This window comes from Nyctibius grandis, chromosome Z, assembly GCF_013368605.1.
Source record: "Nyctibius grandis isolate bNycGra1 chromosome Z, bNycGra1.pri, whole genome shotgun sequence".
Classification (NCBI taxonomy): Eukaryota; Metazoa; Chordata; class Aves; order Nyctibiiformes; family Nyctibiidae; genus Nyctibius; species Nyctibius grandis.
Genome location: NC_090695.1, coordinates 70,282,787 through 70,305,600, shown reverse-complemented (window position 1 = coordinate 70,305,600; position 22,814 = coordinate 70,282,787).

The window sequence follows — 22,814 nt, the reverse complement described above, 5'->3', positions numbered from 1 at the left end:
AATTTCTTTAATTCAATTTATGAGAGTCTATCTTCAAATAGATTTTCTCCTGACTAGCCTAGTGGCCTTCTATGATGGAGTGACTGCATCAGTGGACAAGGGAAGAGCTATGGATATCATCTACCTGGACTTCTGTAAGGTCTTTGAGAGTCCCCCACAACATTCTTAACTCTAAATTGGAGAGATTTGGGTTTGACAGATGGACTGTTCGATGGAGGAGGAATTAGCTGGATGGACACGTCCAAAGAGTTATAGTCAATGGCTCAATGTCCAAGTGGAAACCAGTAACAAGTGGGGTCCCTCAAGGGTCTGTACTGTGACTAATGCTATTTAATATCTTCATCAATGACAGAGACAGTGGGATTGAGTGCACTCTCAGCAAGTTTGCAGATGACACCAAGCTGAGCGGTGCAGTTGATACTCTAGAGGGAAGGGATGCCAACCTTCACAGTCTTGAGAGGTGGGCCCCTGTGGACCACATGAAGTTCAACAAGGCCAAGTGCAAGGTCCTGCACGTGGGTCAGGGCAATCCCCAATACCAATACAGACTGCGAGAAGAGGTACTGAGAGCAGAGAAGAATGTCTTGGGGGTACTAATGGATGAAAAATTGGACGTGAGCCACCAATGTGCACTCACAGCCCAGAAAGACAATTGCATCCTGGGCTGCATCAAAAGAAGCATGGCCAGCAGGTCGAGGGAGGTGGCTCTTCCCCTCCTCTCCGCTCTCATGAGATCCCACCTAGAGTACTGCGTTCAACTCTGGGGACACCAGCACAGGAAGGACATGGACCTGTTGGAGCGTGTCCAGAGCAGGGCCACGAAAATGGTCAGAGGGCTGGAGCACCTGTCTTACGAAGACAGGCTGAGAGAGTTGGGGTTGTTCAGCCTGGAGAAGAGAAGGCTCCAGGGAGACCTTATTGCGGCCTTTCAATATATGAAGGGGACTTACAAGAAAGACCTAGAGAGACTTTTTACCAAGACCTGTAGTGACAGAACAAGGGGCAACGGTTTTAAACTGAAAGAGGCTAGATTTAGACATAAGGAAGACATTTTTTATGATGAGGGTGGTGAGACACTGGAACAGCTTGCCCAGAGAAGCTGTGAATGCCCCATCCCTGGACCTGTCCAAGGCCAGGTTGGACGGGGCTTTCAGCAAACTGATCTAGTGAAGGATGTCCCTGCTCATGGCAGGGGGCGGGGGTTGGCCTAGATGATCCTTAAAGGTCCCTTCCCAAACCATTCTGTGGTTCTATGATTTATTTCTGTGTCAGGTGGAGAGCTGTGACAATTAAAGCAACTAAAGTTGAAAGCAAATTAAGCTTACAGAGCATCTCATTCAAGAAGACTGAAATCAGAAGAAAGGTATGAGGTAGCAACTCTTTGTTTATATTTTCTTACTCAGTATTTCCTAAAGCATTTCTGTTGCAGAAATCATAAACAAGCCAAATCAAAACACCTTTAAGAAAATGAAAAAACTGCAACAGTCATACACCATTTTCAGTCACTTGGTTCCTTGAGGTAACAAAGTGAACATACGCATTTGACTATGAGCTTCCCCTTTGTGCTGAAGTGCTGCAATCAGGACTGTCTTCACAGGAAAAAAGTAGGGAGAGTATCTGTCCTAGCAGTGTGAGCCCAAGCAGCTCAGAGGTATGCTGAGAGCATTTCAAGCAGCAGCTGCGGTGCTTTTGCAGCTATAGCTCCTCCCTGGCCCCTGTGGCTGAACACCTGCTCCACTGCTAGTGAAGAAAGAAACTTCAGCTTGTACACCATCTGCCTCCATGAAAGGGAGAGCAAGTCACTGTATCAGACTCTAGAGCTAATCTGCCTCGTACAGGATAAGGAAATACAAAGGAGGTGGAAAAACAGCAACTAGTTATGATTCTCAAGAGACCTGGCTGTAGCTGCTTTAAATTGTGGTGTAAGGAAGCATATGCTATGAGAAATCAGTAGGAATTTGCCCCAGCTGTGACCTCTCCTTTTGCTCCCATTGTTCCCTGTGCTGCTGCGACTAGCCGTTCTGGAAGAGAACACAGGACATGCGGTGTGCCTGCTGGGTAGTTCACTGAATAAGGGTGAATGGTATGCTGTGGTAGCATAAAAGTAGCAGACTGGAATATGTTTCTTGACATAGCCTTTGAAATACTCTGCTGTCTCATCTTTTCAACCTGCTGTCCTGTCACTCATCTGAAGATTATTACTATTTATAGTTTAGTTTTTCAGAGCACGTTCAGGTGATGATCAGACTAGTATCCCACTTGAAAAATAAATTATTTATCAATGATGTTAACTATATTACTAAGCAGAATCATATTCTCCACACTCTGAAGAGGAAAGCTTTTCTCACAATTGGCAGTTTGAAGTGTGCTGGATTTAAACAGCATTTTGTAGGAGCCATTTTGGCAACATTTACCTTTCAGGACAAAGGCCAGTCCAGAGGACCTTCAGTAAGTAAAATATCTATAGAAAGAATAATTTAGATGGTAGTTTTACAGATGTCTGCTATTGAGGGACTAGACTTCTCTATTTAAGGATTGCAAATCACAAAGACCCTTAACAAGAATGACTTCCCTTTTCTATGTCTGGTTTGAGCAATTAATAGTTTAATATTAAAATGTCAGTTGTTAATGTAGCTTAGTCTTGCGCTAGACAACATTAGACAGAGGTAGCTGCAAGCAACAGAAAGAAATGGGAAAGCAAGAACCCACAACACTATGCCTAGGGTTCCAAAGTTTAACAAAGGAAAAAAAGATGCTATTCAGGAGAAAGAGTCCTAAACTTGGATATTCAGTAACCCCAGAATCCTGAGGGTATAGTTAAAACTGTAAAGCTAGTGTGTTTTTTTAAATCATTTTTTGTGTAGTTAAGTGTCAATTCGTCAACTAATTAGATCAGAGAACTTGGAGCAATGAAGCATGTTACGAATCATTGGTGGGTTGTCTGGTTCACGTTAAGGTTCACACTTCTGAAGGAAAGCAAAGGAAAAAAACACTAGACACTAGTGCCAGAAAAGAAATCCCATCTGAGGGTTACAGGATTAAAAACAGAGATGTCTCTTAATGCCACATAATTTTTACTTAATTTTATCCTGTCAATCTAAAGGAAAGTGATAGTCTCATGGAATATGTCCAAGTTTCCTATGCTGGAATTGTAGTGGGAAAGAAAATGAGATATGAGGGGCTTGAATATTCATGAAAAATGGCTTTGAGTTTGGTCCAGAGAATGAGTCATTTTGAGTTATACTTAAGTCCAGACATCAGAAGAGGTCTGGACTCGCACCCTAAATCTTCAGCTTTCTAAAAGAAGGGTGTTTTTTTTTGTGAAAGTCAGATGTCTGCATCTTTAAATAAGACTGAGAGATAGAAAGGGCAGAGAGATCCTAAAGATCAAATTCAGTTCATGTGCTTTATCTGCTGAAGTCTATTAAGCCTAGATGGTTTTGAAATAGTTCTTGCTTTACAATAAGAGGAGTCAATAGGCAAGGAGACAGAGTTAGAAATTTCCTCTTGAATTACTCAAAAGACCTGAAAAGAGTAGAGAAGCTGCTACCTAACAGACAGGCAAAAGAAGCTCTTGAGGAGGATTTTAGTTAAAAGTCTGCAATAGCTGCCAAAGGTCAGGACAAAAATGATAGAACCTTTGGGGAAATTAGAATCTGATTGTCACATCTAAAACATCGCCCATGATCAACAGAAGAATTACACATGGTACCCCAAGCTACTACAAGCATTTTAACAAAAATTGTGTTATGAGTAAAGACAGGCAGCCATCTGCATGTTAACACTTCAGGACAGAACAAATAGTAATGGTAAACAGTTTACACAGTGAAGATAGATACTAAAACTGAACATATAAAATCAAGGTGTATGAATTTGCTGATGTGGTTGTTACCAAAACTGAAAAAAAAATTAGCCATGTCAAAATCTGTCTCTATTCTTCTGTGTATAGGAGTACCTTACTGCTGCAAACAGCAAGAAGAATATGGATTTCAAATGAGCCCTAAACCCAATAGAATTAGCATTGCTACTGAACAAATTTTCATGGATTCTTCCAAATTAAGCGAATCTCTGTTCTCTTCCTCAAATTTTTCTTATTATCAGATACAACTTCTGACAGGGTTCTTTATCAGGGAAGCAACTATGCAAAAGTGTGGGTGCAACATACTTTTCATCTCAGTTGGTTGTTATGTAAAATAAATGAACTAACATTGCTGGTACCTGCACTTGCAGTTTTCTTGGAGGAAAAAGTTAGAAATTGTAGGAAGGGAATGGCGTGTACCTTTCAGTGTTCTCCAGAATATGACATTTTATATTAAAGTCTTCATACTTCATTTCAGCATGTTTATGCTCCAGTACTTGCTATAATTATTTCCATATTAAGCCTCTGTGAAATCTGAGTAAATACGGCAGATAATACAGTGTGCTGTTTGGATAGGACATGGTTTTGGACACCCTACGTTAGATTCATCTCAGGCATCTGAAGTTGCATTGAAGATAGATACCACACAGGGCAATTAATCTATCTTATTTTAGACATTTAAGATAGATTACTTGTTAGAGTTACCTGTTTCTGTCCACTGATTATAAATGGAGTCTAGAGGAACCAGTTTAGACTTAAATGTCTAGCATTTATATTCTTAAATGAAAACATATCAATCTTGTCTCATATATCAGTACATAATAAGACACAATGCAATAATCCAAGAAATTAGTGCAGATAATACACTTTTAGCAAGCTGTGTCAGAATCAACCCACATAGATGATTTTGTGTAAAAGATGTAAATTTTGAAATTTGAAATTTTTACATTTCTGGTTGTTACTATCATTGGTCTATTCTTAAGTCACATGACATTTATCTGAGATACTGCTACTGTTTCCCTGAAAAAAACCCTCTGGAGCCTGAATTGTCAGATCTAGGTCAGATATAATTCAATTTAAATTAATGTGTTAGTATCAGTGAAATCAAATGGTTACACTCATGACCATCTCTACACTAGCTGTTCTTTCTTTCTGAAAGTCTATAATCATAGTTCCCTGATAGCAACAGTATTTGCAATGCTTGTGTAAAGTTCAAGATAACCATAGTCTCTCTGTCCACACAGTATTCTGGAAAAATCTTTGAAGGCTGCTTAAATTAAAAGCTTATGAATGTAACTACATCACTGATACAAGTGGCAAATTTTGAGAAAAAAAATGGTTAGAGAGTCAAGATGCTTCATTGAAAGCTTGGTGAAAGCTTGATTTTGTGTGGTGTCCAATCTTCCTTCATTTACATGAAGTTCATATAATAATCAGTAATTTACAGAGGACATTTATCATGGAGAAGTGTATTAGGAAGCAGAGTCTATCTAATTATCATTGATTTGCTCATTGTATTGCAGCATTGTTTGAAACCCTGAAAGAGAAATGCTGACCCACTGCAGTTCACACAGCAGCTGAAACATCTGGTGTAGTCAGGGTGCTGGGGGGGCCGGCTGCTCCGTGGGGGCTGAGGGAGACCCCTGGTTCCATGGGACAGGGGCATCGCCAGCCAGGGCCCGTCCCACCACCCATGGGCAGGGAGCAGGACAGCCAGCGGCAGCCTGGAGCATCAGGCACCTCCCTGGGGACAGGAATGGGTCAAGGCCATGCTGGGACATTAAACTGTGGGTGGGGGTCAGGATCAGGCACAGCGAGGGGAACCAGAGTCAGACACAGCCCCATGACCAGTAGGCAGGTTCATAGTAACAAGGCAGTGCTGGGGTCAGTCCAGAAGCCAACCAGGGGTCAGGGTCCAGGACCAGATGAACAGGGCGTGTGGGCAGGCACAGGCAGGGCTGGAAGGTAGCAGGATCTGGGGCTCGGGTGGGACTGAGCAGTAGAGCCTTAGCCAAAAGCGGCTACCAGGGATGGGGTTCGGCCCTTCCTGGAAGCCTCACCCCGGAGTCACTGGCTGGAAGAGGCAGCAGCCCTCAGCTGCATTGTCCTGTGTTGGTCTGGAGCCCTGGCCAGGAGCGAGCATGCTCTCAGGGACTTTATAGGCATATGTTAAGAATTGAGAAATGGTAGGAATTTAGGAAAAATTAGGGAAAATACAGTTTTAGATTAGGCCATGCCCAAAAAATTGTGCCAGCACTTACGTGACGAACCACGCCTTAATCACAGTTCTTGTGCAACAGAAGCCAGCAGAGTTTAGCAATTTCCCAAGGAAAAATAAGACATATCTTTTGCTAGAGATAGACCATAGATATCAGTATTACTGAATTCATCATTATGGGAAAGACCTCACAAAAGGCCACGTCTGTGACCACTTTCAAAATTCCTGGTGTGTTACTAGAACTACACACCACAATGTTATTTTAGAAGTAAACCAGATATTTTTATACTCCAGAGACAGGATATTTCAGCTCAACTAAGATTTCTAGTGTCCTGCTCTCATGTATTTTGTGATTTTATGGAAGATAAACTGCAAGAGTTTTAGTCATGATTCACAAATAAATACTTCTAAGTAGCTACTCAATTGGTTACTTGAAAAACAAAGCTGTTCTGACATGCCCAAGTCTAGACCGTGAAGTGGAGAAAGTAGTTCCACATTCACAGGTGTTACTACAATACAGATTTTTTTGAGGCACTGCTTGGTCACAAATAGTGCTGATCAACTCATAAATTCCAGCAGCAGCACAGCTGACAAGCTTTCAGGCAGAATGAAAGTCACAAATGCAAATCAGTTCTGAAACTGATGAAAACTGCGGTGGGATGCTGCAGGAGTGTTGGAGAGAGATGTATGTTTCTTACGCATCGGAATGCTGTCATTTGCAGTCATTTCTGGGTCACTGCGTACTACTTCATGGAGTGGTACAGCTACTGGGCACCATGTACAGATGACCTTAAAAAAGATTATTTGTAAAGACAAGCATCTAAATATTAAGAAATCTGAATGTTGCCTGTGCAATCTTAGTTAATTTAATTTGCATATGTATACTATGAAGAAATGCTTCCTCATAAAATCGTGGTATCATTCCCACGGGAATCAAGAATCAGTCAGTGAACCACATCTACTAAAAAGGTAAGAAAGTGGTGTGTCTGAGTTATGCTCTGTGTGAAGAACACATTGTTCTATTTGTTCTGAATGGGGATACTGCTAGTTATATTTGAAGCCCCTTAGTTCATGTGTTCAGAGAGACAGTAAGTTCTTCCTCTCTATTCATCCTCTCTTATGTGAAATGCCTGCTCAGTCATCTTTTTTCCCAGAGTGAACTGTCCTAGTTGAACTAGTCAGTCCTAATATGGAAGGTGTACCAAGTCTTTTACACCCATCTGTGCACCTCTTCGAGTTTTACTCTATACATTTTGAGACAGAGGCACTACAGTTCTGCCTAACCTTCCACAGGGGTACACAATGACTTTGTTTGAAAATTGAAGTAGAATGTATCAGCAGGACCTTTCTAATGCACATGGATTCATGTGTAAAGAGAAGTCATACAATAGCCATACTGATTCTTCCCCAGTTGAAAGCATTTATCCACACTCCCATTAATTTTATTTTTTTTGATGGCTTCCACCAACTAACTCAATGCAGAAGTCACATGTACTGCTCTGTAGTTCCTTTTCTGCATCTCCTTTGGAAGCCTTTTAAAAGTCAGTGTCATACTGGCCATTTTGCCATCCTATGACGCTTGGGCCCATTGAAAAGGGATTGTGCAATCAATCACTCAGCATCATCCTTCAGTTTCTTTAGAGCCCTTGGGTGAGTGTCATTGTGTACTGGTGATCTGATACTGTTCCATTTGTTTTTCTCCTTAATGTGGTCTACTAACACTTGGGTTTAAGGCAGGTTCTTGGACGCATTACCTGTACAGAAAGGTTTGCATTCCTGTCCTCCTTGTCTTCTGTTGTAAATCAAAAAGCTTGATTCTCACACACAAGTTCAGCATATGTTGATGTTACTAGCAAGTTAGGTACAAATGAATCATGTAATGTGTTGAGAAATATCTTTGTGATGGAGCAAAGATATGGTCAAGCTGATGAAAACACTGATAATTTAAAAAGGATTGGTTACCTCTCTGAAAGTATTCATTGCTTTTCATATATCAACTGTATTATGTTGAAAATAAATAATGTTATAGGGAATCTTCCATCTGCAAATATAAAAATAAAAAAAATTGTTTCTTTTATTTCCAGGAACGTTGTCATCGGAAGAAGAGAAAATAATGCTAAAGGTTTCTGAAATCTAAAGAAGTCGTGGAGCCAAATCTTGCAGGGCTTGATAGACCAAGTATAATTGCATGTTAGTAAGTCCCTGTTAAGGAATATTGGGAAAGTTACACTACTGCATACTTATTTGGTAGGCAATAGGACACAGTTGTATATATATAATATATATATATATATATATAATACACAAAGTATATACTTCAAGTCAATTTGAAAAACTTGACTGTGCTTGTATGAGACTGCTGAATTTAAACATTTTTAACTTTTAGAGAGCTAAAACAACTTTGCTTAAACATGGCTTAATATTTACATCCTAGTCTAATTTTCTAAGTAACACTAATCTGAGATTTCTATTCCTGGTCAATTTTAGTTGATTAGGCACAAGAATCTGAATAATCACATTTTTAATATTTTTCTGAAGTTTTCTGTAAAGTTAGGTAAAAACACTTCCCAACTAGTATGAAATGTGTATTTTCAGATGCTGAAGATAACACACAAATCTTTAAGCAAGTACAAAAAAAGCGAAAATTGAACGAACTGGGATATAACTATAATATTAGGACTGTTATTTACAAGTGAAGCAGAAATTGTATTCACTGTGAAACTGTTTTGGTAAAAACAGGTTTACAGCTCTCCATGATTATAGCTTAAAAGTCCTATGAGAAGTAGCTCCAAAATATTGACACATACGCCTATACCTCTGTGTGTTCAGGTTATCTGCAAACTGCAAACTACAAACTACAGGGCAAGCAAGTGTCCCCTGTCTTCAATGAAGATTTTGAGTATGTGAAGACGAACAAGTAGAAACCAAGAGGCTGTTAACATACAGAGGTAACATGAACAAGAGAATTGGCTTCTCCTCCTCCTCAGGTGACTAATTGTTGACATCCTTGGCATTATCTAGTTTGTAACACCATTATAAAACCAGTACAGAAGCTGAAGCCCAAGTTATCAGAAGCTTAACTGTATACAAAAACCTTGGCAGAAGAAAAAAAACAGGTTGGTTGACTGAATCTTTTTTATTGATATGAATATGTAATAGGAAGATTCCAGTCTAAGTAACAATTATCAGGATAAATTTGCATAATTAGCAGCTGGAAGAAAAATCAAATATGGGATGCATCACCATGCACTGTTTTATTTTTAGAACCTCAGTTTAATTAACTATGGCACCGTCAGAGCTGCTACATGATTCTTAAATACTTTCACTGAACAGTTTGCATCTTAATGGAGAGGTTGCCTCCTGTACACGTTCTGTCCTGGATGCAATTTCATGAAATAATGTAACTGGCTGAACTATAAATACCCTATGAAAAAAAATCTGTTGTTCACTTATGCAGTTCATTAGATAGAGAAAATAAAGAAGGAAAGAATAGTACAGGAGGTCAATTTTACCCATCCTCTTACCTGTAGCTGTGTAGCTATTATAGGACACTTAAATAAATAACCAGAATATGTGGATTATATGTTACGTATTTGAAGAGTGGGCAAGTAACTATGCCCTCAACTCTGACATAAGTGAAACCTAATCTAGCAACTTCATTTAACAGTTACGAAAAAATCTGCCTCTAGCAATCTGGAAATTCACATCTAATGTTTTATACTTTCAGAATTATCAAAATTTATATAATTTCTGGAAATACTATTCAATCAAGCTTAACATGATTATGTTAGGAGTTCTGCCAGCTCCTGAAATGAATCCATTTATATTATTCAAAATGCCTTATAATGTACAACTTCCTCAAAAAGCAGCCAAAATTCCTGTGTGTTTTCAAGACAGAACATTAAATTAAAGCAATGGACAAAAAATTAGTAACATTAATAAATAAAGATAAATAATTAGAAGTAGGCCTGAGCGAGGACCTTATTTTGAGACCTTGAAAGTATTTGGCTGCAAGCTTACTTTTTGCAAATCATGTTGTTTTATAAATCACTGTTGGATATCCAAACCTTTATGTTTTCATCAAATTAAAGAATAAATATTTACACCATCTTACTTGGCTAAAAGAAGTAGTTCCTGCATATAAAGGCATTTATATTACTACTGTCTCCACCATCTCCTTCTCTCCTCTCAGTTATTCCCTAATGTCTTTCTGATTTTCTCTGATTATTTCCCATGTTTACAGGAAACTGCTCTGCTCACCTGGTACTATAGGTAAGGAAACGGAGACACAAGAAAGAGTGGTTCACAGATTTGCCTTAATTCAACCGTCAGATATATGGTACTGCAAGAAATTCAGGCCTCGGTCATGGAAACATTCGAGCATTTACTTAAGTTTATTTCATTGAAGGAGTAATGCTGTGCAAGATTATGGGTTTATGTAAGCATTTCCATTATTACAGCCTAGGGATTATAGATTAGAAACTTTCATGGAAGAATCAATAGAGTTCATTTATTTAATTCTTCTGAGATCTGAACTTGAAACTATTGCTGGAGATGGGAAATATGTACAAACTTTCCTATACAAACAAGAATTTTAAGAAGACCAAATGTAGAGGATAAGCTGTGCAAGCATACCTGTCTCCTCGTGCTGTGTACCTGCCTGTTCTGAACTGGGATGGAAGATGAGGGGTGAAGTGAGAGAGAGATGGTGCAGGGCTTTTTCTGGATCAGTAAGAAAGGCTTGACAACAAATTACTTAGTAAGATAACTGCTTTAATTAGACTGAAATAGAAGAGTAATATAGGTAGCAAGTAAATCTTATGCCCCTTCAGCTGCTGGGCACCCTGTGTTTGCGCAGCATTGTGTGGAGCCCGGATGTATTTTCCCCTGGCACACTGTTCAGGGCAGATCCTGTCCATGGACAGAAGCTCTCCCTTTTGGTCCTGTGAGCTGTTATGTATTTTCCTCAGAAGAAAACAACTCCCTTCTGAAAGGATGCTGTAATGAGAACTTCTTGCTGCACTGTTAGATAAAGGTAAGGCCAGGCAGGTGGTGTAATTGCTGGTACCCAGTGGGAACTGCCTGTGGGCTCCTCTGTTCCAGTGAGCTGGCTGAATTTATCCTGCAGCCAAGGAATATGTGCAGCACAGCACAGACCTGAAAGCCACCCTGTAAGTGCAGCTTAGTGTAGCACAGTGCAGCACAGTGTGTGCCCACTCAGGTTAACTGTTGTGTGAGTCACTAGCTCCTAAACGTGGAGTGATCTCCTGGGCAGCGTTGATACACTACCTAAGAGGAACAGTCACACGTTCGTTGAGAGTTCAGTGTAAGCAAATCACCTTCATACTAAGCAGTTCATTCATGTTTACTTTGAGAGGTAAACTTATGTTTTTAAGGCTGTAAAACTATGCCTCCTTCTAATGAGGGGCTGTTGCATCACACAGTACTGTGTAAGGAAAAGAAGGAGGAACAGATAGGTTGTGTAAAATAAATACACATTTTCAAATTAAATCTTACCATCTAACACCTTGTAAAGTAATTTTAGATCAATAAATGAACCAGCTAGTAAATTTAAAAAATCATTTTCAAAGGGTGTAATGCAGGTGCTTCTGTGTATGTATTCTAACAAGGATGTTTTCTGTTTCAGAAATGAACCGCTGCTTGGAAGAAAGTAATGCTCCTCTTATTTGCTGAGGTACAAACACACACCCTTATTTAGCTTCTCCTGGTTTGAATAATGTAGTACACTTCACTGCATCCTATCACACGGCCTCGTGCATTATACTATTGTCTAACCTAGTATAGTATTTTCTTGCAGATTAAAGAACAAAAAGAAGCAGAATAGAACCTATCTTGGTGTTCTCTCTTGGTAAAGATGAATGGGATATCATAGCAATAAGACATCAGTTGCCCCTGTTGACCTTGGCTCAGGTGTTTGTGAAGATTTCTAACTCCATGCTTGCATATATGATTACATTCTTTTTCATTTGCTTTGTGTTAATTTTTCTATTCAAGATTAACTTGAATCCATGTGATATCAACTTGCTCCGCTTTTTAGATTAGCAACGCACATCTGTATATTGATGCTAATTTTACAGCAGAGGCTAGGTTAACACACAGACTTTTGTCTCAAGTACAGTCTTACTGTCATGTCAGCATGATTTCTGGTGGAGCTAATCATTAATGACCACAGTACAATAAGCATACTCTTTGTACACAGTACAAAAAATACTCTTTGGAAATCACTCCTTCAAGTTGCATCTCTCCACTGCTTACACACTGTCATTGTACCTTAATTTCTGAAGAATATATTAATTTACTAAATGTTTTAGCAAGAAACAAATTAGAATAATTTCTGGTTGCATTTTTAAGTATAAACCCCGAATTCTAAAAATGTTTCTGTACAGGAAATGGTAACATCAGTTAAGCTAATAAAAAAGATCAAGCTTACATACAGAAACATAAGGCTGCTTTCCACATACAAGTAATTTCAATTTTGGCCTGTCTGTCTGGAATCTAGAAATTATTTGGAATTAACTATTTTGTCATTGTCTTAAAATAATTGGTAAAACTTCTTCCTGTGGGGTTTGGTTTTGAGGTTTTTTTTGTGCTAAATGGAAAGGACAGGCTACAACAACTCTGTTTCTGTGTATTCTCTATTTCTCTTCTATAAATAGCCATCTCCAGGTGCTTCTGTGCAGTAGCCAATGCTGTTAAAGAATGTGAAACAGAATAAAAATTACAATTGTCACATTGACACTGGTTTCTTTTAAGCTTTTAGGCTGCAATTAGATCATCATCAAGCTATTCACAAGCCATTTCATCTACATTCTAACCAGTAAATATTACATTGAATTTGCCACATGAGGATGAGCACTAGTCTCGGGGAGTTCAAGCTGGAGGTCATAAGAAAGGGTGGATTTTACACACAGATCGGGGTGCTGACAGTGCTAAGCTAAACCAAGAGGACCATGGAGGCTGCATGACATAGAGAATTGTGTTTCAGCCATATTCCACTTACGGTATCAACTACTGTTTTGTTCCCGAATACCAGTGGGGTTTAGGCAGCACAATATGCAGATAATGGAGGGGGAGCTGGGTATATGACATTTCCTCTGAAAAGCAGGTTGCTTTTTTCTAACAAAGGGAACTGGTGTTTTAATTTCCCATGATCATCATGTAGGTTGCATCAGTCTTGTTTTCCAGTATATTGCATTGCCTTAGACGACTCAATTGATTTTTGAGAGAACCACCGGCAGCATAGTGATACTTTCCAGGATGTTGCAGATTGCTGTGCCCATACAGCATGGACATATGCATATCTCCTGACAGCTCTTCCTCAAGTACACACCTCTTGCTTATTCTATATTGCCATTCAGTCTTTTGTAATGGCTCCTAGTCTGTACATATTTTACAAAGAAAATATCCCCTTGTGCATTGCCCCTTATGTTTTCCAGTTTCCAAACACCTCCTAATGTGCTGGATTACTCTAATAAGCATGAATATGCAACTCAGCATCATTTTCAAATATTAGCATTACAAGAAAGCATTCAAACTAAGATCACTATACAACTGCAGCGAGGGTGATTGTATAGAAAGGGTTGCTGGTCACACATTGCATCAGTAAGCAGAGGACTGAATGTGGAATTACCTGCAATAAAGTCTCTATCTTGGATACTTCATAAATAACAATTTGCAGTGCTGCTGCAATCTGAGGAATTTATTTAGCCCTTTGTGGTGTCAAGCAAGTACAGTGTAGCAACCTTTGCTTATAAAGGAAATAAAAATGAAAAAGAAGTGAAAGTGGACTGAAGTCTTCTGGTTTAGCCAATCCAGTCCATTCTGGTTTTATCTACAGGTTCCCTCTTCCAAAGAAGGAGCACTGGAAAAGAATTGTAAGGAATGTATTCAGACCGACTTGTTTTACACACGTAGTTGGCAACATTAAGTGCTCAGAGTCACCTTCTTGACTTTGACTAAAGGAGTCTGGAGAGGTAAGCAGCCAAGATATGTAGCATCAATGTCTCAGTCCTCATGCTTCCTTCTTGTCCAAGGGTCTTTCAGTCTGCTTCTTTCTCTGCAACCAGCCATCTCTGTGGACTGGTGTGGAGGACTGTTGAATGAAGAAGGCCACAGCTCTGCTAAATGAATGCTTCCTCCTGCACCTAAACGTTCACAAGTAGAGCAGCAGGACAGGGGCTGAACCACTCTCTGAGCCACATTTGTGATACAAGTAGCCTGAACACACTCACTGGGAGGGAGAAGCACTTTTTCCCACTGTTTGTTCATGTTAGAGTATTAGTGAAAATCTATTCCTTGTGATTAGTCATTTCCCAAAGGAAGTGTAGGGATTTTTTGGTATATCCTCTTACTGGAGTTGGTGAGGAAAACCAGAAGTTTGAAAGTTATTCTCAATGGAAAAACAATAAGAGGGAGGTTAGGTAAATGAAAAGGAGGAAGGATGGACTGAGGAAAGGGAAAACACAACACAAGGCAAATAAGAAAGAAATAAAAGAAGGAAACCTATGTCTGAAAAACAAATACACCAAGGGAGCATTTCATTATCTTGTATTTTTCTATCAGTCTCTGCATATTGGCACAGTCACTGTATTTTGCTTCTGTGTCACTGGTATTCTGCAGCTTCCAAAAATATAAAAGTGAACTTAGCTATTTTCCATGAGAAAAGGAAAGTAAAATAGGAGACTGCATTATGAGGGAAATTATTTTATTCAGTGAATGAATGAAGAGAACGAGTGATGAGAGCATCATTGCTTTAATTTATGCTTCTTGAGCTATATCCATCTGGGAGCTTTGCCTCCAATAGAAGCAGCTTCAAGGTGGTGAAAAAGGGAATGTTACTGCCTTCCATAGTCCAGAAATTATAGATATGTTTCCTTTGATGAGGTGTTGAGATCCATTTTTAGAAATCATGGTATAAATATTGTCTTTTATATATACTTCAGAATTACAAAAGTCAAACTTTATAGAGAGACTGTTTTCATAATACTTCCTCTTCACCCTCAGGTATTCCTGTAGTTTCCAATCAGAGCTGAATAATTAAGGAAAACTTGAGAAAATAACATTCAATTTTTATTTACTTTTTGAGTTACTGGGGTAAAAATAGATTTGTGTTTATTTTCAAGGTTAAAAAATTTAATACATAACTTGCTTACAGCAGTATTTTACCCACAGTTTTTAGCTGGGTTGATTTGTCAGGGAGGTGACTGACAAATGGAAAAATAGTAAGTTCAGGAATGAAGCTGTCTGATTTGTAGCATGAGGGCATTTGAAATGTTTTTGCTAAAACACGATTCTAACCAGAAATGGCATTTATTAATAGCCAAGAGGATTTTGGCCAATATCTAGTCATATTTCATAGACATCTGGAATCATCACAGCAAAGGAAGAGCCTCAACTGAGGAAGCCTGAAGTTGTTTACTTGCAGCATTGGCAGAGCGTTGGTCAGAGATTCAGTTCTTTGTAAGAGCATCCCTATTAGAAAAATGTTCAATGTTTTGCTGCAGATGTATAAGCTAATAGCTAGAGTGGCCAGAGGGGATCATTGTGGTCGTCTGTTCTGAACCTCTTGTGGGGATTATTTCTATTTTATGCTGAGTGAGCGTTCATCATAAAACACATAAACAGTCTTGGGAGGATAAGGTAAATGTACTAATCCCTAGGCTATGGAGAATTCATCTGCATGGTATTTAGCACAAATACAAGCTCTTTCTGCCTGTTTGACCAAGCAGTCACATAATTGTGATTAGTGCAGTTTTGAGGTTAAGCTGGGAGCAGTGGCAATGCTAAAGGACACAAAAGGTACTTCTGGGTGGCTAAAGTGGATTGATTGGAGATTGTATGATGAACATAGCATTAAACAGTACCTCAGCTCGCTTGAAGGAATCCAGGGTTCCAGACAACACCCTGACACTATGAGTGCTGCAAATTTGCATTCTTTTCGCTGATACACAGATGTGTGATTAACTTAAAAAAACCTCCAAAAACTATTCTTTAAAAACAAGCATTTAAAATTTTACCTGCTTGTCTTGTCTTGTCTTTTGACTTCTCTGTCTCAAGAGCTCTTATTTTTGGGATCCCATCTATTAATCACTCATTCTAATCCATGTTGTGTTTTTTGCTTTGGATAAAAATGATTTTTCCACTCAGGCTAAGGCTGATTGACAGCTCTCTCATCTTTAAATATTTCAAGTGCTATAGCCACTTTTGCTTTGTGCTGTAAATATGTCATATATATAATATTAATATATGTAACTGCTTTACCAGATAATTCTTTGCTCTGCCTAAAAGTGACTTAAGCAAAATTCATTATATTAATTATCAAATCTATATTAATTTTTTGGCAGTGCATTTTGGAGTTTATTGCATCTGTAGAGATATCTGTCTTAGAAAAAATGAAAATTCTACCTCTGTATTAAAATACTCAGTATTTGAAGACTGGCTGAACAGGCATGAATTATGTATCATATCTGACTGCTTCTTGCCTGTGCCAGGTTAGAAAAGAATGTTTTTCATCTTATTTGAGCATTTATAACTGGAAAACTAAATGAATGCAAAATTTGACACATAATTTTGTCTCAAAAATGCTACCACTAATTTCCAAGACTGAAGGAAATATATAGGGATGTTTCTCCCAATATACTGTTCCAAACTCACAGTTGGGACCTGCAGGACTTCCTGAGGTTTGTAACTACATGTCAGAGTTTTTATTCCACAAATTTGTCCAACTGATCTTTTGATGTCCATAACATTCCGTATTAACAAATTCTACAGTTTAACATTTCATACAGTAGTATGAAAAATTACTTCCCACTGTTTTTCTCAAATGCTTCGAGTGGTAATACAATTTAATAATACCTCAAATTACAATATTAAAATAAGATTTTGTAGGAAAAAAACTGTCACAGAAATGTTAAAGGATAAATAATGTGTCATGTATTTTACTTAGCTGCTATTGGGGGACAATCATCAAGGAGACAGCTTTTTGTCAATACACTGTCCAAACTTTTTAACATTGTGAGCTGCTTGGATGATAGATTTCATACTGCTTTGAGCATATTATAGTAAGAGTATTTCCTGTATATGTGACATGTTTCATAATCATTCCTCAGTCTCTGCTTTTTCTCCTCTTGAGAAAATTAAATAGAAATCTTCTTTTTAAATTACTTATCTTTGCCTCGTGACAGAAAATGTGGTCAGATGTGAGAGCTGAAAATTCACCAGAGAACCATTGTTTTAGGGTGATCTTCATCAAGACCTGTTCGTTTCAATTACTTACACTTTTAAAACATTTTAAAATTTACATCTAAATATCCTTTAGCCTGTTTGTTTCCTCTTCTGAAAGATGTATTCTTACTACCTTGTTATTAAACTTTATACGTATGAAAAAATGGGTCAGAATACTTTTTATTTTAAATGAAAGTGTGAAAAGAGCCATTGAATACTTCTGATTTCTAGTTTTTACTGTATACTTCAGCTGTTATCTTGTACTGTACCCTAGGAATGTGTCATTGCTTTCAGTTTTGAGTGACTCTTTTAGTCAGCAAAGCTTCTGATGTTACTATTTTAGTCTTATAGTATACTTCCTGTTTTTCTTGCGTGTTGGAATAATTCACTGCTGTTTTTAATGTCATCTCTTTTAACTGCTAGTTTGATGGACCCTTTTTTCTTCTTTAGATTTCATTCTCATAGGAACAAGTTTCTTGAATTTGTTGAAGACTTTTTTGAGTGTGGTCTGAAAGGTAAAAAAAGAAATAATGAAAAAAAAAGAGTGTTAAAGCCAGTGTTATGTTTTTTGGGGACTGGCTTTTGGGTTTTGAATTGTCAGAATTGGCAGTACCATAGTATACTACTATCTAACAAGACAAAACTTTTTAATGTGGGATACTGTTATAGTTAATTTGCTTTCTTCAGCAGTTTTGTTCTATTTGTATACCTTCATTCTGCTATCTGTTGCAGCTTGAAACAAACAGTTTAGTAAGCAAATTATCTGCTGTAGATCTCTGAAAGAAGTTGCTGATACAGTAACGCAATAATTTGTTTTATTCTTTTCTCATTAAATCACATTTGCTAAAATGGTAGCACTTATTTTGCCAAGGTAGAAATTAAGAAAAGATGTTAAATGACCTGCCAAAAATTACAGAGAGAATATAGGCCACACGTCACAAACAACTGCTTGTTTCTGTGTCCCCACTTATACCTGAATGTAGATCTGCAAAGGAGGGAAAGCATATTGTCTACTCTGAAAACACCGATGTAAAAATCAAAAGGAGAATAGACAGAAACCAATGTTCTTCAACTTTTCCATGATTAGTATGACCCATGGAGGTCACACCATCAGAAACAAAATTTGCTGGTAGGCTCAGTGTTTGGAACAGCTGTGCATGAAGCACTGGACAATACGTGCGCAGCTGTGGCTCTGTGTCTCTGAAAATTGCAGTTCGTAGGTACTCAGTACCGTGAGCAAACTACTTACTTACAGTAAACTGTAAAACCAGGTAAGTTGGAAACAGTAAATACTGGTTCTGCAGAGCACTGAATGATTTAGAGATAAATTTTCAGTCTAGAAATAGATGAGGGAAATACAGTCTCAATTTTGCAATGTGATCCTGTCTGGAAATCCCATACTAATAATTTAATTTAGATTTATTGAGTTATGTGTGGATGACAACCATGTGGTGAAACTGTTCTAAGATGACATACATGTGATTATTCTAAATGAGGCTGAAATGAGACTATATTCAACATAAACAAGTAACAGTCTTATGAAATTAATGGCTGTTCAGTAGTTAATGTACTGTAATATGGTTTCAGTAAGGTTACCCACTTCTTAAGCATAGTTCTACGTGTTAATATTCTTCACAGGACAAAAATCTGTCTTGATCTTCATGTGAAACTCTCATCAGCCTTTGACTTCCAAGCAGTTCTGAAGAAATGAAGGAAGAACAAAGTAAGTAGCTTAATGTTTTAAATTTCCTTCACCTTATGATAAGTATGACATTTATTTCCAAAATAAAGTTACTTAACGTACAGGGGCAGAGGGGATTACAGCTCTACTGGAGTGTAAGCTCTCAGCATAAATCCCAAAGTGTGATAACTATCAGTGTTTATGTTTCTAGTTGTTATCTATGCAAATACTATTGAGATCAAGACATAGACACAATTAAAATAGTGAACCTTCTGCGATAAGGAACCAGATTTAAAGCTGGGATATTAATCCTTGAAAAAATATCACTCAGTTAAGTGTGTGCCACTCCAGGTAGGGACAGTAAATGCCTGAACACCAGTCAGTCAGTCACTAAGAAGACATGTCCAAGGAAGGTTTTAATTTGTATGCAGAGGAGCTTTCTACTATTTTTTACCTTAGCACATATTGATATTATGAAGAGCCAGTTACAAGATATAATTCCCCTCCCATTAAATTTGGTGTGACAGAACGTATGTTTTTCAGAGATTTCCAGCTTCCTCAAGGGTAAATATGTTTTTCTTCACTGTGAATGTTAATGAATCCTTAATGCTTTTGTAGAACCTATCTGATCCAAAAATATTTCATGCATAAAAAGTCAAGCTTAAAAGGGAACTGTTTAACTATAGAAAGATTTGGCATCTCTGAAACAGCTCTCTGTACTTATGATCAGAAAAAGCACAGTGTTCAGATAAAATAGGCTCCATCTTAAAAGGTCTGCTCCAAGTGCACAGTCTGAGTTTTGATGAGTTCAAAGCCTGCTGGGCTAGCTTTCTGAATTATAGGGAGACGAAAAGTTTCATCACAGGCTGCTGATTCTGCTTCTCTGCTTCCACAGAGTTCAGCAAATCAGCAGAGCTGCACATGAGCTCCAGTCCTTCAGAGTTCCTGATCACTCAATCATCTGCAGTGTTTAGCTGCTCAGCAAGACTCTTCTCGCTGCAATGTTGCCGCATTCCCAGATTTTGCAGGGCTAGAGTACTATAGAATTAGATCGTTTCAGCACAATTAGCTCTTTCATCAGTCTCAGAGATGACACATGGCTTTTTGCCTAAAAAAATCTAGGTAAAGGAAGCTTGGGTATTCTTGTTTTGGTTGGATTGTGGCAAAAAAATGTAGCCTATTTTTATTTCCTACTCAATAAGCCCAATTCTAGCTTTAAAATGAGATATGTAAATGTAAACAATTAATTATCTACATAACCATGGTGGATCAATACCGTCAGTAAATGAAGTTTGTTAGGTGTTTTGAGATTCAGAAATGAGAAATTATATTGCCACAGCTAGCACCTATAATTTTTATTTACATGTATTGTGTTTTGTTTTGTTTATTGGCAAAAGAAAGTTTATTTTTAGAAAAATCTGTAAAAGGAAAATTCCCTGGTTTTAATTAAATAAAAAGTCAAAGATATAGGGGGACTAAATGGTTCCAAATACTCTTGAAATCTTTTAATTTCTAACCATCAGTTTGAATCAAAGACTGCAGGGTCAGACTGAGAAGCAATGAAAGTCTAACTTGTGATGGCTGATGAGGTGATCCATTCCTCCCTGCTCTGCAGACAGCTCTGTTTCTCAACAGCCGGATCTTGGAACACCATTGTTCATAGCACAAGATTTCACACTAACTGTAATCACTCCCGTAGTTTAGGAGATGCAGCAGTCAGATATCTGTGCAACTGGTAAAGGATGGGTAGATGACAGTACTACCCTTCTAAGCAGTCTTGACCCGAGAGGCCCCTGATTACAAGTCAGCATCTAAAGTGAAAGGTATATACAGTGGTTGTTCAGTAGCACAAATAAATTAACTGAATAGTATAATATAATATCATGTCTTGTAAATGGAAACTGTCACACCTGGTATGCTAGTAGGAGCCTTAAACTGATGGAAACCTGTAGGGAGGGAAGACAAGTAAAGAAAAAGGACACCCTAAGTGCATGCCATCTTTATTGCTGGTGGGCCTTGCATGATCTCTTGGGAAAACTAAAGCACAAGCTGGGAGTAATCAAATGTATGTATACTGAATACTTCTTGTAGTATATTGTTTATAAAGTTTTTGGCAGATTTGAAGATGTTAGTGAATTGTAGGAAGGGTCTTAAGCTGGAAAGATAGGGTAATGAAGGAATACAGGAGGGCAGGGCTGCTTTCTGGAATTGAGGCGTCTGCATTTACACTACCTGTGTAAGTGCTCATAGTCAAGCACAGGCACCTTTGATTTATTGATGCAAGGCAGGAACTTTGGTTCCCAAAGCTAACATTTATCAGAAAAAAAGAACAAAGAAGAACTACAAGGACAGTAGCAACCCCTCACCTGTTCTAAGCAGTATCACTTATTTCCTTCATTTATTGTGTGAATAAAAAGGAAGATGAAACAGTCAAGTTTTTGCAGGTTGACCTAGGCAATATAAATGATTAAGTCTTGTTTTAGACTAGATAATTGTTTTCTTGGTAAGAAATACGATAGTTCAGAAAAATGGTTGCTGTGGAAAGGACAAAATCGTAACATTGCAATCTGCATCTCTTTAATGCTAATTAGATGGTTTAAACTTTTAAGGACTTTTAATTTGCCATTGAGTATAATGGCAACAATCATAACAAAAACTGATACCCTTTTCAAAGATGATCTGGTAGGACTGGTTACGTAGATGACTACACAAAAAAGCCAGGCAACACAGCCAGAAACATGCTGTCTTACCTGTATTCCCAAACTTGGCTTGGGGGGCAAATGCTTAGTGATTTTGTCTACACCACCGTTTTGTTTGTATTCATTTTGTCTACAAAAGCATTGGATACAAGTTTCTGCTAGTGAAGTGAAGGGTAGAGTTCTCAATTGCAAAGCTAGAAACTCAGTTACAAGTAAAAATTTATTTAAACAAAATTATATAAAGAGTGCCTGCAATCAAGATTATGTTCTATCTGCAACCAATTTAACATGAGAAGTGAAATCTAGGAGGCCAGCCAGGCAGTGTTCTACCATGTAGTGATCTTCTTCTCAGGACAGTCCTGCCAGGCTTAGATACTAACTCTGCATGTCTGCTAGATGCTTCTCACTAAGGCTTGCTATTTCCTAAAGGTCAGCTTCCTCTTGTAACAAAGAAGAGTTAAAGCTCATTGAAATAATTTCGTTCATTGAAATATAATGAGAAACAAATATGTGAGGTTTGTTATTTGGGAGATTATGTATTTCACCGTATGAAACCACTTGCTATTTTTAATGCTTTGTTAAAATGTGTTTTGGAAATTCATCATTCATGAATTTGACAATAGTTTTCTAGCTTATTTTTCAGTTAGCACACTATGTCATAAAATTTAGCACCTTTAAAATCACGTTTAACACTATTACAAAATTGGTTTAGCAATTTGTAAAAGTAATATAACTTGCCTTTCTGACGTTTCTCTTACAAAAATTAAAAAACTGCAAATGGGCAATCTAATAATCTAGTATTTTCAAAAATCTGCAGAACTTAGTAAGATCTTTCTAACTCAAATACATAGAATTAACTGATTTGTGGGATATACCTAACCAGATGTATGTGCCAAGGCTTACAAATTTAAATATACTCAGGATTCTCAGATTCTTTTGATACATGAGGAAAAAATGTTACACAACCCTCAAAATCAGGTTATACTTACCTATACTGTACGTTAATGTATTTTTCAGTATGTGAGCTGGGCAATTAAATGGAAGCAAAAGTTCATTTTCATTTTGCCTTACTTTGTACCAGAGTGGTTGACCAAGTTAATGTAAGTAATGTCA